Source organism: Ostrinia nubilalis, chromosome 21, assembly GCF_963855985.1.
Source record: "Ostrinia nubilalis chromosome 21, ilOstNubi1.1, whole genome shotgun sequence".
Taxonomy (NCBI): Eukaryota; Metazoa; Arthropoda; class Insecta; order Lepidoptera; family Crambidae; genus Ostrinia; species Ostrinia nubilalis.
Window position 1 is genome coordinate 7312224 of NC_087108.1, and position 18285 is coordinate 7330508.

The following is an 18285-nucleotide window of genomic DNA, read 5'->3' on the forward strand; positions in this document are numbered from 1 at the left end:
CATTTTTTGCTCTGCGTTCGACGGCAGCATCGAAATGCAATTTACTGATTGCAGCGATAGTGAAGTGCCGTTCTCGATTCTCGGCATTTCTCGGTAACCGTTTTGCAGACGCTAAAAGAAGTCTGCTGCCCCAATTGTAATAAAATGCAAGTAACCCTGTATAATTTGTTGGAATCTGTCACCTTGCTCTACCTACCTGCCCCCCTAGACAAAACGCACTTTTTGATCGAATCGAAAATCGAATCCGTCAAAACTCCATACAAAAAAGGGGCTTTTCGACCACTTTTCGACTGGTTTGCGATTATAATTTGCACTTTGTCTAGACCCACTGGCTTCCTAATCTTTCGATTCGAGACATTAGATATCGCGTTCGCGACATTCGATGTGTCATGTGACCTACAATCGATTTATTGACCGTTCAATGCAGCATTTTCGCTGTCATGCGTGACATTCGATATAGCAACTGTCGATATCACGTAGAGAACCCTCCTGTACCATAGCTCTAAGGAATAATAGAATCCTCCCTTATTAAAAAAGTGACACCTAGGAAGAAATGACATTTCCGTACTAAATGTCAATTTAAGCCAACTATGGTATAACTTTTATTAATAAGGGGGTCTAAGATTGATGATAGGCCTGGTTATTTAGGGTAACGCAACTTAAAACCTTAAAATGACAAACACTAGACTACTAGAGTATAGTGTGGTATACACAAGTGAAGATAAAATACTTATTTAATGCTCGTTTTCACCATCAATCCCTAATTTTTAAGTGACCCCTATGAGAACAAAAAGCCTGCTGTGTTACCATATTACCATTACCATAGGGGTCACTTAAAAATTAGGGATTGATGGTGAAAACGGGCATAAGTCTATTATCAATGACTTTCTTCACTTTTACGTTCATTTTGTTGCGTGCAACTTACATTTACATAGAGTTGATGAAAGGAGATATTGCGACTCTATTATGAAACTAAGGGTATTTCACCCATACATAATGTACGCACTTCCAAGTTACTTCATTTGTGGATGAATATTTAATGTATTCAAAAGGGTAAAACGCAATATCGTGTGACGACATATTACAAAATATTGTTATTTACAAGTAATTAGTTTTCCTAATTTATCTTACCGATAGTTATAATTAAATGTAACTTCTGAATTTTATTTATTTATTTACCTTCAAATAAATATTGTTGTTACTTGAAATAAAGTGTAGGTACTGAATATACTGATACGGAACACTTAAATATGGAGTCGCAATTTTTTTCAATTAGCCAAAGACCAAAATTGACTGCTTTTTATATCGTACCTACACCCTTAAAATTTCTTACGTCACTAAAATAGAGTGTTCAATTAGTTCGAGATAATATTGTATCCACATATTAATTTAATTTTACAAAAATCGGTATGGTCGTACAGAAGCAATGTAAAGTTCTTAAAAAAGCAAAATTTAAAAATAACTACGTAACGAAACAAGCTTCAATGACACCGCGTAACCTTTACATTCAAGACTTTTACTCCGATTATATTAATAATAATAATATAATGCGACCATTATAATAATATAATCGCCACTTAAAAGATGATGACCGCTTGCACTCAAGGCTGGACGATACATTCTATATGAACCTTCAACATACGATTAGTATAATTTGTGAATTAGCGTGCAAAACTTTTCAAAATGTCATTTTAGTATGACGAAAGTGCTTCTTAGTTTTTTGCTTGAACTTATTAATAGTAAATTGGGTTATAGAGATTTTTAACACAATAATCAATCAAAAGAAAATAAACCTCATTTCGTATAATAACGTCTATAATTTTTATTAAATTTAGAAGAGAAAAATTAAAATAAAAAAAAAAATAAAAAAAACTTAGGTACCCATTATTATTATTATTTTTTTTTTTTTTTTCAATCTACAATATACAACGAAATAAAATCTAATAACTTTATTATTATTATTTTTTTTTTTTACTCTGTATGCTTTGTCCGCTAGAGGGCGCCACATTAAATTTTGTGAAACCCCATTATAGCCTATAACCAGCGGACAATTAAGACGCTTCTAATGATATGTCATTTGTCGAATTCTGATAAGTAGTTTAGAAGTTACGAGGGAACAGATGAACATACATACATACATACATACATACATGCACACATGCATACATGAATACATGCATACATACATACATAGCAGGTCAAAATCATAACCCTTCTTTTGTTTTGCCGTAGTCGGGTAAAAATCGCTGTCGCTTAGGCCATATCCCATACCACATGTCGCGCGCTCACAATCATGCTCACACGCACGTCACTAAAAACATCGTGCTGATTTTCTCGCACCCGTAGTAACGAGCGCATCACTGGACACCTACCGTCTCCTTCGCACAATCACCCGCGCACGATACTCACACTAATGCACTACGCATTATCTCTGCATTACACACAGCGCTGCACTGAGGACTACTTCCGAAATAGTTTAGTTTAGTGTACGTACCCACATAATAAATGTAAATCAGTAACTTTTATGAGGTGGAGGGCTGACTACTTGAGATACAGGTGTCATTACCTAGTTCAGGTGTCAGCCCACCATAGCCAATATTTTACTGTATACTAGCATAATTATGTTTTGTAATGAACCTTGTTTGTATACGGTTATGGTGAGAAATAAACGATATTATTATATTATTATTAATCTCACTGGCTATCCTTACATCACGGAGACTAGACTAGATTGTAGAGACCAGCCGGGCAAGGATGCGCGCCGTGATAAAATTTTATCGATGTTTTTAGGCGTCAAAACGGGCTTATCGCGTAAAATCGATAAAATGACGCGGTAAACGCTTACTGCTACTGCCAGAGCTAGAATATGCGCACTCGATAAAATCTTATCGTAGTATTATATCGATTTTGAATATATGGGCTTTACGTTTAAAATGTATAAAATGCCTCGATAAGACTACAAGTATGTATATCGTGTTGCGCATCGTTGCCCGGCTGTTAAGTTTAACTTTTTATCATTGCCCTTTCCCATTGACACGCAGCAATGGACAGTATACAGCTGATTGTTCTGTTTTTTTCCAAAATATTTTTATGTGAGGAATGAATAGCTTAATGTGCCTTATAGAAACTTTCATGTCCATAGACATTACACGCCCCAGCTATGTGTGCGTGCACCATCCTGCTTCTAATGCCAGTGCATGCCTGATGCGACTTCAAGCCTAAGCAAAGTGGTGTAATTTGTGCAATTTCATCTAACTACCATAATCTCGGTATGGACGGACCACACGGAGTAAGAACCCGGTATTAAATACTCTTTACTACGAGTACTATCCTGCAAAATTGTTTTTACATCGCAGGTAATAAAGACTGAAGATTACATCAACCAATAATATGTCAAAACAATTTTTATATTTATATAATCCAATAAATATCATTGGTATATTGGTCATGGATATTTTATATTCAAAAAGTTTGCTAAAAAGATAGGTTGTTAGAGTCACACACACACACACACACACGCACACACACTGCATTTAACTTTTTTAAGGTTCAATAACAATATCTCTTACTGGTCTGTCTGTGACATTAAATACCTAGTTTATTATCAGTCAGTGTACCAAATAGAATTTAGTAGGTAGGTAATTACATAATCTTTTAAATAAAATAATATACAGGATCGTCGGTCCACCTAGTGGGAGGCCTGCTCACGCTACGTCTTCCAGCTCGTGGTCGCCACTCAAGAAGGTCGCGGGAAGTACCTGGATGCAAGCGGCGCAGGACCGGTCTTTGTGGAAATCCTTGGGGGAGGCCTTTGTCCAGCAGTGGACGTCTTTCGGCTGAAACGAACGAATATACAGGAATTTACTAAAACAGAGACACGTAATATAAAAAAACACATTGTATTCAGTAGAAATTGTCATAATCATTTCAACAATACGTTAGTAACTAGATAAAACTAAACATTGATGTTATATGTATATAAAGCTATAAATATTTTCTTTATTCTGAAACAAAAAGGCAGGTATGGTTTGCAAGCAGTACCTAAAAATCGGATTTTTATTTTATGAAACAATTGGAACATGAAAGGCATTTTAAACCAGTCTCCTACTAATATCATAGGTTAAAAGTTTGTATGGATGTCTGGCTGTTTGTTACTCTTTCACGCAAAAACTACTGAATGGATTTTGATGAAACTTTCGAGTATTATTGTTTATAACCCATAATAAGTATAGGCTATAATTTATGACGATCTGTGACAAACTATACAGGGTGGAAACGTTAAGTGATCTCACTCGATTATTTCTAAACTATACAAGATATCGTTAAACTGATTACTGATTCTGAAAGTGCTTCACAAACTCTTTCAAACGGAACCCATAATAGGTTACATAATGAACTGAATCTAACCGAAAATTCAATGTTTCCAGCTTCCATACATTTACTAAAACCACATAAAATTAAAAACTATACAAGATATTCAAAAACTGGTTACTGATCCTGAAAGTGCTTCACGAGTTCTATCCAACGATACCAATAATAGGTTACAAAATTAACTGGATCCATCCTAAAATTCAAAGTTTCCAGCTTCCATACATTTAGTACAGCCACAGTCATGGCACTCAGGTCTTGATAATATTATAGCAAGCAAAGCCTAAAACCAATGTTTTCCATGAATAATTTTAAATAAGAATGCAATTTACGAGTTCATTTTAAGTGTTTATTGTATAATAAAAAAAAATACTTCTAATTTTGTTTGGCTGGCATACATTTAGTATGAAGGCTGAAAACATTTAATTTTCGGATAGATCCAGATAATTCTGTAACCTATTATTGGTACCGTTAGATAGAGCTCGTGAAGTACTTTCAGGATCAGTAACCAGTTTTTCGATATCTTGTATAGTTTAGAAATAATCGAATGAGATCACTTATCGTTTCCACCCTGTATGTTACATGGGTAAAGCCGCGGGCAAAAGCTAGTTCAAAATAAAGCAATTGTGGTACTTTGTGGTTGTATGGTATATGTTTAACAATAAATTGTGGTTAATAATATTAAAAATCTCATGGAACTTTTAATTGATCTATAAAACCTATAAAACCATTCCTCTCACATTCTCTGTTTCGGAAAAACATAGGTACTTCTTTATGGGGCATGACATTGCTAGAATGGTCATTTTCACCGCACCTGCTCTTTTTATGCGCATTCGGCCCGAAGTGTGTTAACGACTTCGCGTCACATCGTGTACTGTGACGTATTCTGCATTTTATCGTGAAAAGAAAAAGTGTCTCTCGCATAATTTTTAAGATTTTTACCGAAAGGAAAATCGTTTTTAATTTACGTTATTAGGTAACAGTTAATTATTGATTTCAGCGAAAGTTTCAGTGATTGATTTATTTTCAGTGGGTAATTATTTGTTAAATTAGTTAATAAATTGCTTTATATTATCCTTAATTAGTCAGTAAAATTTTCTAGAATAATTGAAAATGAGCATTTTGAGTAGGTCGTTGTAATCGTTACTGTAGTTTGCCTAATTGCTTGTCAAAAGTAGGTATGTAGCGAATTTTTTAGACAAATTACTGAAAGTTTAAATTGGCGTTGAATACGTGTTACTGAATTGTTTGTTATTGCGTCTATATAGGCATTTATAAGTTGTTGAAAGTGGGTAATCGTTCGTACACACAATAAATAATACATTACCTTAACAAAAACGCATCATTAGATTACGAAACGAACAATATAATATCGGAAGAAACGTGTTACATGTCAACACAACAAATACATTAGCAAAATAGTATGAAATACACATCACTGTTAGAAAATGGTCGGCAGTAATATTGCCAGTTTCCTTGCATTACGCCTACGTTTCAAGACAATCTGCCCAAGAGATACAGCTGCGGAAAGCAATATTTCCCCGCGCCTAGAAAGTAGACTGGACACGACACGACACGCAGATATATGCACTACCGTTTCTGTATCGAAGTGAGCTAATTTCTTATATTGGAGATCTTCAGATGCACCGAAAGAATCTTCTTAACGGCATCATTTTATTTTATAAGTTATACACAGCTGTCTGTCCTAAAAAAACCTCTATTTCTTAATTATTATGTTACTAAAATAGGCTGGAAGAAAAAAAGATATTCCTATTTGTCTAATTTTTGTCAAGAGAGTGGGGTTGTTGAACTTTCAAATCGTAACTTTTTGCTTATTATGTTATCATAATAATGAAAGTGATACTATTGGCTGTCTTATCAGAGACAATTGAGCCGAAACGCACTCTCATTTTCACTCTTTACAATACCAACACGACCTATAACCCCAACTTTCGCTGACGTTAGCACAAAAGAAACAACAATAAAACATCCGCTTAGTCACTCTGAACTTGAAAAACGGAACGCAGCCAATCCTTGACCGCGCTCCCGCCAAAACTGCTGTCATTGTCATAATGACAGGTACGTGCGCGCCAAGATGTCCGCCCCAGTCAGGTGAAATTAATTTCATGAACAATCGATGCTTTCAGACAATGGCTGCCAACCTGCCAAGGTGACTTAGGCTGAGTTGCACCACCTTATTCTAAACCGTGACTATATCCTAACGGTGTTTTTTGTATGAAGTTAGACAGACTTGTCTTTTGTTAAAGTTAAAGTAAGATGCAACCCAGCCTTAGTTTCTTGCACTGCTTCTTCTCAGCACTAGCCCATTTACTGTCCCGAAGCAATGTACTTGGACGTAATTATATGACTTTTAATCAACTCTAGCAATTTATACTAAACTTCTCGATCTTTCTGCGGTATTTGAAAGAGGATTACGTGATTTGAGAAAAACTTGCTGAAGCATATCCACGAGTTCAAGACGAACGTAGAGTCGTCACGGTCTAACACTTCTAGATCCGTGGAGAAATTAGAAACAATAATTAAATGCGATTAAACTAGTTTCATATGCCCAAATATACCGGGTGTAAGGGACAGGTTCGCAAAAACTTTACCAATAGAGTACTTAAGTTCAGACCCTTATTTTCAGTCCTTATATTTCCCGAAATTCTTACATGTACAATATTTTTTTAAAATTTTGAATATTTTCATACTTTTATTATCTATGCAAGTTGTACGAAAAGACATTCATATACAGGGTGATTTTGTTATCAGTATCCAAATTTTTAGGAGCGACTTAGAATCAGTAACTCAGATCTACGTAAAGAAAACAATAATTTGTTTTTCATTTTTAATTATTTTTATCCGTTGGGTGCGGTTTGGAAAAAAATTGGATACTGATAACAAAATCACGCTTTATTTCCTTAATTAAAACTAACATACGACAGATAACGTGAACTATTGTACATGGAAGAGGAAAAACGACGAATAAGAAAGTGAGAAATGCATAATAATATTATTATGTATTAATACATACGCATCTCTCACTCCTCGTACTCTAAAAATCGAGTAAATAATTTGCGGGCAGCGCTGCAGCGATCTCAATTCAATATTTTTTTGCAATACGCTCTGTATATAAAAATGCGCATAGTTATTATTGTTGGTATTTCTCATGTTGAGATAGAGTTATTTCGGTCTGATAATTTAACGGGGACCGCGATAGGCTTGTTAAAAATAATTTGTTACACACTAACCCAGTACGCTGTTCGATACGAAACGCTTAGGAAATTGTTGAAAATGTGTAATAAGTAGGCCATCGCGTGCTAGAGGATGTTACATTCGGAAGGCATTGGTGGGGATCACTTTTGGATAACATAAGCGGGTTTAACGCCTCGGTGGTCGTAGCTAACCATCGATAACATCTAATATATTCTTTTAAAGACATGGGTGCGTATTACAGAACTACACTTAAAACTAATCAGATCGTAAAATAAAGATTCGGTGCGTAAACGCCTCTTTCGGGACCCGGTAATAACTTTAAGGCGATAATTGAGAATGTTACTAGGTATGCAAAATCACTTGAAACCTATGTTACAGTTAAGCTTTTACATTTACAAATACATTAGTTTTTATTTCATTCAAAAATACCCAGTAGTTATGATTTTATAGGCATTCAAAGTTCGCTTAAATATTGAGTCCCGCCGACGGTCACGTGACCCCGTGTGACGTACATTCACAGCGTCCGCTCACTAGAAAACGGATATAAACATACTTAAATATATTTTTTTGTAAATACAAACTTATTATACATATTAACACCCAGACCCATCACAGAAATTAAAATTGAACCAAACCCAAACTTGATGCGATTGTGTCGTTTTATTGCGAATTACCTTCCAGCTCCATCATTAGACCCCGATTACTATATAGAATTAAAATACTCATCAATACAAAACGAACGAGCCCAAACTCGATGCATTTAAGTCGTTTTATTATAGAGTTCCTATGGCCACCTTCCAGCTCCATCATCAGATCAGCTCCATGTTATCATAATATTGCATGGTCATCCAAATCACATGTGTTTGCGAAATTTCAGCTTAATCGGTTGCCTGGAAGTGGGTCTTAATTCAGTTTGCAAGATTCCACCCATACAAATATGAGCCAGTCGTTGTAATATGACGTCACGCGCATAAAATGGCGGGCCGGCCGCCGCCCGCACTTTTAAAATTCAATATCTTGGAAACTAATTGACGTATCGAAATAATTCTTTCACGTGTATTTTTTATTTTTAACAGAGAATACAGAAAGCTAAAAAACAAAATTAGTGAACATTCTTCATTACCCAAATGGTGAAGGTGCCAGACTAGCCGACTCCAGATCCGAGGAACGCTGGTTCGAACTCCGCCAGTCGCTGGACTGGAGTAGTGAACTCACTCATACTCATAACACAAACACAACTAGGTAGCTTAGCACGAGGGTTAACTAATATTCTTCAAAAAATGTAATTCTGATACAAATCTAACCAATTCATTAACATTGGCTACAAAAAAAGATGTTTCAATACGTTAAAATTCTTCGTTTCTAGTCCTACACTTTTAGGGAGTGAATTTTCTCTAAAGATGACATATTCCGAAAGATGAGTAGAAAAAAAGCATCAACAACGGGTCTACGAATGTCCGCAGATTACATAAATTATGTTCCTATTAAATACCTATTTCGTTGATTACACTATTCCAGCTCAAACTGCAAGCAAGAAAAGATCGAAGACCATTACATTCCGTTACTAAACAACAAAATATCAATAAGCAAAAAGTAATGAATACTAAAAATCTTTTATGCTTTCTCTTCCGATAACTGCAAGATCAGTAAGTACGCGGTTCTAAGAACTTTATACTTAATCTATTAAGAATTTTTGACCCAGACATTGATGAAATAGTCATCTGTCTAACATTTTTGTATTGAAATTACAAGTCATAGTAGGAAAGTATGTTGCGGCATTGAATACGCGGGAGTGTAGTACAGATGACAGCACATCAAGCTAACACAGTGGCATCTTATTGCAGTTGAAAAAGAGGCTGTTTTGCAACGAATTCGTATAAATCTGCGGTCGACTGTACAAGTTCAGGTGTAATGAGGGAATAGAATTTGGTGTTTTAACGAGTTCAAATACATACAACTACTTATTATTTGAATTATAGACATTACTCAAACCTTGGCATACTCAATAGAATGTAATGATCCATTTTCCTTACTAAATTTCTCTCTCCTATGTTCATTTTGCTAAATCAAGGTTCAAGTAAATAATTGATCGAAATACTTACTCATGCATTATAATTATTGGCAATTATAATAATACAAGTGATTTCAAGCTACCTAATAGCGAAATTCTAGGCTTTTAGCCCCGTATCGTGTATAAATTAATAATAATACCTTTAATTAAGAGCTGTAACGGTATCTTCGAGCAATTTATTTTCTGTAAACACATGTATTTTTTATCATTATTTCATCCATTAATGAGTACCTACCAAGATTATTTGTACATTCAAACATACTACAGTAGATTAACTTTTATACATAAGACACCCCGCAGAATATACACTTTAGTCGGCCGATAGTTAGATCGGCTTCGAATATGTTTGAGGATTGAGAAATCGGCCGATACCAAATCTGTGCACCTCCTTACATGTTCATACTGATTAACAGCCCGACCAAACTTTAGGCCGACTGAAGGCCTGCGGAGTGTCCAAATTGTCATCCAAAATCCTCAGTTAAGTATGCACAAGGTGTCATCCTATACTTAAATCAGTCAATTATGGCTTCAATAATCTGTCCGAAATTAATCTATCGTTACGTTTGACAGTGAGAGTATGTGAACTTCTACTTCAAATTGACTTTTACTGCCTTAACATAAGACACAATCGTCAACTTAACTGCGCAAAAGTATACCACAGTCCGGGCGTGATTCACAGAAATATGCTACTCATTTTCAGCTCACACATAGAATTAACTCTATCTCAAAGTAATAGGGTACAAATTAACTGCTGCACTAATGAAAATTGTGCAAAATGTGGTGCCAATGATGACTCGTAAACCATACTGCATGTAAGTATTGAAAGCTTTGAATTGACAGTTCAATTGACGCGAGTGCCAGTGCAATAACGGTATTTCGATGTTTGGGTGACTAGGTACTAGCGATGTTGGAACGATGGAGAGTCCAATCTTAACTTCAAACTTCTATGTTCTTCTGATTGTTTTCCTTGCAGGTCTAACGACAGTTTAACTTTCCCCCTGGATCAAACTGGACCTTCAATGTTTGGGTTTTAATGGCGGTCAAGCTGTAGATCCTGGCTACACAGGAGTTGCAGCGGTGGGAACGCGAGGTGCGAATTGTCCCGTAATGGATGTTCTAGGAAGGTAAATAACAGAACAAGTTATAATTGTTATAAAGATATATGTTAGCACCAATAAAAACCGTGAAGTCGTGTAAAACACAACATTTTTGAAATTTCGTAGCTTTCGTTGTAACTACACTACGCAGCTACTGTGAAAGCTCCGAATTTCACAAATTATTTCCCAGGCATTTCTTGATGTTCTGATATTATTGACAAAGTTCAATATATTCAGCTTCCTCGTCTATAACGATAAAAAAAACTGTTATTAGCTGTCTTTCCCGCGGCTGTACCCGTATGAACTTTACAATTTTCCGGGCAATTTTTTAATTATTTATCTCCATGGAAACCTTCCTTGCGGTTCAGTGAACATTTGAAGAGAACATCGCCGAATATTCAATCGTTTACTTATTTTGCGTTTAGCAACATATTTAGCAATACTTTTTACAGGTAAAGAAATAATTGTGTAAACCTGAAAAGTCACATAACACTCGATAAAACATGCGTAAAGTATCTCTAAAATTCTTTTTAAAATAGATAACGGACATGAAACTGAGTGGAAATTAAGTGGAAAATGGAAAATGAGTTTCAATTTGAAGATGGGAAAATAAGTACCTACCTAATCTGAAAAACATCTCTACCAGATAAGACCGCATAAACTTGCAACTCTATCTTGATGGTATCTCTGTAGTTTCAAGCAATAAACTGAGTTTGGTCTCGAAACAAAACGCTGCAGACGCCTAAGTTTACTTTTGTTACCATTACCTCTCGCTCCTTTGATGTTATCGTTCAAACTTGATAGGCGTAACTCGTTTTTGTAATAAAAACAATTATGTAGGTACGCGCATTTCTCCTGCAAGTGAGCGGGTAACTTTCGGAATTGCACGCTCGCCGTTGCGAGTTGATGCGCCATCAACATTCATACATAAATTAAATGCTCTCAAACGCTGTATGGTCACATAATTTTTTGTTTAAAGTTAATTATGAAGAACTGTCAAATTTATAAATAAATTGGTCTGCTAATTATGGTTAGAGTTGCTCTACAGACCCAGGGCTGTCGCGGTCCGCATGATTAGAAGAAGGTTTGGTTTGTTCGTTAACTAGTGGACGTCAACTTCTGGACAAAGGCTTCCCCTAAGGATTTCCGCAATGATTGGTCCTGCGCTGCCCGTGTCCAGGTGCTTCCCGCGATCTTCACTAGATCGTCAGTTCACCGAGTGGGAGGCCTGCTCATAACAAACAGTCTAACTTCTTCTATGTAACCATGTAATACACGACTGTAACCATATTAATATAAACTGGCATTTGCCTCAGTTTACAATAGGCTAGTTTCCTAAAAAAATTTTTTTAGTCCGTCATGTTTAATATCAAAAAATATTGGACACATATATTTTTATTTGTCAATCTAACAAATAATTACATAGTTATGGTGCGTTGAAGTTCCGCACGACGTCACAACGTGCGGCACTTTTATGCAAGCATTGACGTCACGGGCCTCTTCTTATGAACTTTGGTGCGCTTTATCTCTTTAAATTTTCATTAGTTTGAAAAAGTGAAAAATACGTGTAGAGTATTTTTTTTTGACCCAGGAAACATCCCTATTAATATCGACACTAAAAACTTGTAGTTAATGCTGCTATTAAAAATTTCAAGTTTAATAAATTATATTAAACATTTATAACTTTAATAAATTCCTAATTCTTGAAGCATAAATATGAAATGCTTTAAAACCTAGATTTCAAAATCGCTTCAATAAAATACATTAGCACATTTTTTCTCTTGTCATTAAATCGGTCGATTGTTACCGTTATATTAATATCACAGAAACTTCTATTAAAAGTGTACCTTTTTATCCAATAAATAAGTTATCAATAGCTACATCATCAAATGAATCACACGAAAACTGGAAACAAGTATTTTGTCAATAACATAATTAATTCATACTAATCAGCTAGAATGGAGAAATTTTTCCTCGTTTTTGACGCGATGCCGACAAATCTATAATATTTACGATGCCATAAGATGTGTTAAGTCCTATTATAGAGATAAATAAATTACATATATTTTGCAATAGAAACTTTATATGCTGCATAAAAGCTGACGATGTGTGATAAAGAATTCTTTATGGTTTGTTCATTTCATAAATTTTACAATATGTATTTATCTTTGTGCTTTGCGTATTTTTCTAGTCATGATAATCTTCAGTAATCATGTGAAATCTTTAAATTATTATAGTAATACTACTGGCACGCAGAGATACATTGGCATTTGGAAGAAAACTGTAAGTAGTATGAGTATAATAGGACTATAATATAAACATTGCATCAGAGAAAAACTACATGTAAGTAATATACCTCAATATAATAACGTGTACTTATTAAAAAAACTGAAATTAATAATTTAGCCAATCAACAAAACAAACAAAACAGAAAATTGTAATTAAAATCGAAGGACGGAAGACTTGAGTAGTTACCAATACCTATTTTGACATTAATTACTAGTTATTACATACACAAACAACTATAATTGACAGTTATATACTATCAGTAACTACTAATAATTATTAGTAAAAAATTACATGTTGAAAGGTAATCTAAATGCGTAAATATCATAAGGTCTAGCACTTAATCAGTGCCTGAGGTATGAGAGCAGCACGGGAGCACGGTAATTAGATCATACAGTATTGTAACTTCATATAAACGGATGAAACGCGAGCTTTCCTTCGAATTTCAATTCTCGGGACGTGGTCGAAATCCAAAAGTTAGGGGTGTCTCGAATGTGCCGAACGGACGTCGATGGCCTAGTGTTGAAAATGACTAAGTTGATTGAATTTGGCTGACCGTCATTTACGATCTTTGTCAAAAACTAGTCATTAACTGTCAGAAATTGTCATTTTCAGTCAGTTTGATTTGAAATGAAAATTATATATTGTATAAAACCAGCTTTTGCCAACGATTTCGCCCGCCTGAAATTAAAGTAACAGGTCATTAAGTACTCATTATGATTAGTAGATTCAAAATTATTTTAGTATATTTTTTTAAATTAAATCTACAAATCACAAAACAACACGCATTTTTATCCTATTCCATTCACAAAGTATTTTGTTTGTCTAAATAAAAAAAAATTACAATCACAAAACTAGATAGAAATTCTAAGTACAGATGTAATTTTATTAGAATGGGTACTGTAGGTAAGCAGCCCTATCGCATGTTGTCATACCGTGACGTACCGCGGGGCTGTTGACATTTTTTTCAAAAATATGGCCGGATTGGAATACTGTATAGATAGTATTACCGTGACGGGAGGGGGGACATTGACATATTATGACGTGACAGAGCACATAGATGAACTACACTGAACTGTCCTTTATTTGACACTGACAGGGGGGCCACCGTCAATAGCGGATCGCTAGTTCCGACTTTTGCCACGGTGGAAACCATATAGTTGCACGAAGGTGGCGCCCTTCTGTCAATGTCGTCGGTGGGACATTTCAGTGTAGTTCATCTATAAAAATCTGAAGCTTATCTGAAGTCTCGTTGACGTTTGACGTCTCACACCCTCCCGTACCGCTCCCATACCTCAGGCACTGACTGATTTAAGCGCTAGAATTATTACAGTGATGATTATGCAACGGTCATTCATTAGGACGTCAGCACATTCATCGCAATAAAACTGAGAGGTGCGATATTAAATATTGCCTAATTATATTTAGATAGCTAAAGTCTTTGCATTCTAGTTCATAAAATGATCTTCATAAAAATAACTAATTGACAACTTTTAGTTTAATAAAATAGATCCGTAAAATTAGTATTCATGGTTAAATAGGCGCATTTTTATTGCGCATAAACGTCACACTCCTTTCAAAAACCAGTTTAGCTATACGGATGTCTTAATTTACTTTGCAAATTGGTTGCTTGTAAATAAACAATAAAGGTGATGAGTTCTTTTTGAAATAAAAGTCTAATTTAGTTATGACGTAAATAAGTAATTAATGCCCGTTTTCACCATCAATCCCTAATTAAGTGACCCCCTATGGTAACACATAACAGGAATTTTGTTTTCATAGGGGTCACTTAAAAATTATGAAAACGGGCATAAGTCTACCCCTGAAACCACGCTAAAATTTTGCAGATACTTAGGGCAAAATTTTAGCCGGGAAAGTAGTATTCATGAGCTAGGAATTGTATTATAATCTAAAACCAAATAAAGATGTTCTTGCTCACTAACTTTAAATCCCTATAATATTCCTTTGATATCCACATTTGATTAATACTTAACTAAAAATGGTTGTTGATATTTCGACTCTGCTTTTAGTTTTTGCTTACTAAAACAACTAGATCTAGGTTACCTATAAAAAAAACCGGTAAAAGATATTAAAACAAGTAAATTGAGATTACTAATTTATGCAAAAATCAATCTCATTTTACCAATTTGAAGACAACGAAAATATGTAGTGCAGGTTTTTTTTTCTTCTAACGGCTATTTGAAGGTTTTAAAGTGTTCTGCTTTTTAAGCAATGAAAGTACATTTCCACTAATTTCCTTTAGTTTATGACCCATTTCACTACGGAAGGGTAATTTTACGAATGAGTACCGTACAATACTTATTTACAATTAACCTAGACATTATCGTTTAAAATCAATTGTACAATTAGTAATTGTTTTGTTTTGTAGTTTAGTAGAGTTCCGTTTTTATTACACACATATTTTATGTAAATGTAATAAGAACGTACTTACTGTGTCATACCTAGTCAAGGAGTTTGATACCAGCCGGGCTAGGATACACGCCGTGATAAAATTTTATTGATGATTTTAGACGACAAATGTATGGGTTTATCGCGTAAAATCGATAAAATGGTGCGCATCCTAGGCCTACAGTTTTTAAATGGCATTTACCTACCAAAATACTACCAATTTCTAGTCGATGGTTTTGAAAAGAGATGTCTTTAACCGCTCAGAATTCTCTGCCGAAATAGAGATGTAATCGCTCTTAAAAATCCATAAAAACACAATAATTGCATCGAATCGGCGTTTATATCTCTACATACTCGCATATTTATCGATACATTCACGCTATTTCAAAATATATTTCTTAGAAATAATGATACAGCAACAGCGAGAGTGATCAAAACTGTTTCAATTAAACCGCTAGAGAATGTAGATCAAATAATCTAACCAAACCTTATAATTTTTGAGTACATATGTATTACTTTTCCATCGTTAAGTACCTACAACGTACTTGCATCGAAACTCAATCGAGACTACTATCAGAACTACCATAAGAAGTTAGAAACTGTATCAAGACTCAATTTGTACCGATGTTAAAGTAGAACGAGTGTGTAAAGATAATAACGACTTTATATCGCCTCAATGTAGCAACCGGATAGCTTTAGAAACGGTAGTCGAGGTGTGTAAAAGCCCTTAGGTTTCTATTAAAAACAAACAATTTCTTTTTTAAAATTTTGTGATGATTAACTTGCGAACCTTAAAGAATCCTTCAAATCATGATCTAGAATGCCTGAACTAAATACATATAAGTAAGCTTCAGTGTTTCTGTCACTGTAACCATCATCGCATAATGGTCTACTAGACTTCTTTCCGTAGTTACATAAAACCGGCGGTATGGTTCCGTATGAATCTAAATCATTAAAGATTCATATAAACATTTCGTTTAACACATAATATCTAAACAAGCCATTAATATGTCTCATATTACCCAGTTGCAAAAATTATGTCCCTCCGAATGTGTTGAATTTCTATACTTTACTAATTATGAATGAGACATTATGTAAGGATGTGGATAGTAAATATCTTAATGTAAATAATTAAAGCCTTAATAAAGCGATAGAATTAATTAACTATACGTTGCAAATTGGATTACTTTAATAATAGTTCTGTAGAAAAGTTTCATCATTGTCCTTTTACATTTAGCGCGACTGAAAACTCAGTCTAATTACCGCGTTCGACTTTTCGGCGTCTTAAAAATAATAAGCGTAGAAATTTTTAATTTCACTTACCATAATAAAATCCGTAAGTGAGCCAGCAATGCGAAATCCGAATAAAGTTGTAAATCAGATAAACAAAAAACGGTTGAACAAATCCAGAATCGAGTCACGATTTATCAACACTGCACATCACTTCGGGATTCACGCGCGAATTTATTTTTCTTTTTTTATTGTCTTGCCTAGGGCGGTGAGGGATGCGTGCTGTGGTTTCGCCGGACCGTGGTCAACTGTTCTTTCTGGCGGGACGCACGCGAGATGAGCTGGCCACGCGTGGTAGAGCGTGCGCAACGACGGACTTTTCTTGCGCTTGAAAACTCTTCGGCGTTGGTGAAAGAACGCGAATGTTTTACGATATTTATTATGTGTGTGCACTCAGAACTCTACATTTTTCAAAACAATTACACCTACCTAAAAATTATTTGCCTCACTGCAATGATGCTGAGATTATTAATCGCATAAGCCCGAACTCTGATCTATTTTGAAAAATCTAAGCTTTTTAAGTGTAACAAATATAAATAAATAAATACAAACTTTTATCGTGTTACCAACTCTAGAATTGGAACATACCCCGTCAACAACAAATTAACAGTAATTAGTTCAATTTACAACGTACATTGATACGAGTGATTGATTCACTCGCTACAACCTACTCAGTAATGTTACGACGATCTTAAATCAAGTGTAGGTAGGTAAATCCATTTTATTACAGATAGTTTGAGTCTTTACTGGCCACTTAATCAGTGATAGAGTCTACATGGTTCTAACTTGCAAGGTACAAAGCTTTCACTCTCATCCGATACAGTTTCTACGAGAAAATTAGTTAGCGTGGGTGGTCATCAACACTGTTTACTTCAACAAGTGTTAGTACTTATTCTGTACTTCAACTTATACGAGTAGCTGAAGATATTCTAGAATTTACGAACGGTCCTTTCAAATCATTTTCAAGTTGAATTGAAAGTCAGTCACGAAAAACAATAACATTTGTTCTAAAATTCCTATTGACATTTTATAAAGATAAAAATAATATTACAGATAGTTTCTCTACATTTGTAGTAAGGTTTCATTATTATTGGTTTTCGCTCCAATATTTTGGTATGCACACAATGTCCAATATTACTTTCATATTTAATTCCCAAGGTATAACATACATATCAAAGAATATATTATCTCAAATATAGGCAAAGCCTAATATAGGAACTACTTTTACTTTATTTGAATATGTAATAGAAGGTAAATCAAAGTACTTACCCACTCTATCATTAGTTAATATGGTAAGCTCTATGGGTAATAATGACTGTGACTTATGAATTAGACGGAATGCCTCTCGCATTGCTCTGATAAAGTGCAGCGTAAAAACATTTTACCTTTTAAAAAAGTCATTTCTAAAGTTTTCACCACACTGTCGTTTACATCCAGGAGAATTTTCTCCCTTTTTGTAACCGCACTTTATGCTAACGCCATGAAATATAAAATTGTGAAATGTTTTGTTATATTACCGAATAAAGTATTCTAGTATCCCTAACAAAT

The 18285-nt window shown here is 34.7% G+C and overlaps 1 protein-coding gene across 2 annotated transcripts in view; it reads right to left on the reverse strand.

Annotated features, from left to right (window-relative positions):
• The window catches only part of LOC135082224 (uncharacterized), a 78411-nt gene extending 61428 nt beyond the window's left edge, over window positions 1-16983 (reverse strand). For both annotated transcript variants that reach the window (XM_063976991.1, XM_063976990.1), the window contains exon 1: window positions 16771-16983. The gene's annotated coding sequence lies outside the window, so the exon portion shown is untranslated. The remainder of the gene's footprint in view (window positions 1-16770) is intronic.
• Window positions 16984-18285: the final 1302 nt, after the last annotated feature.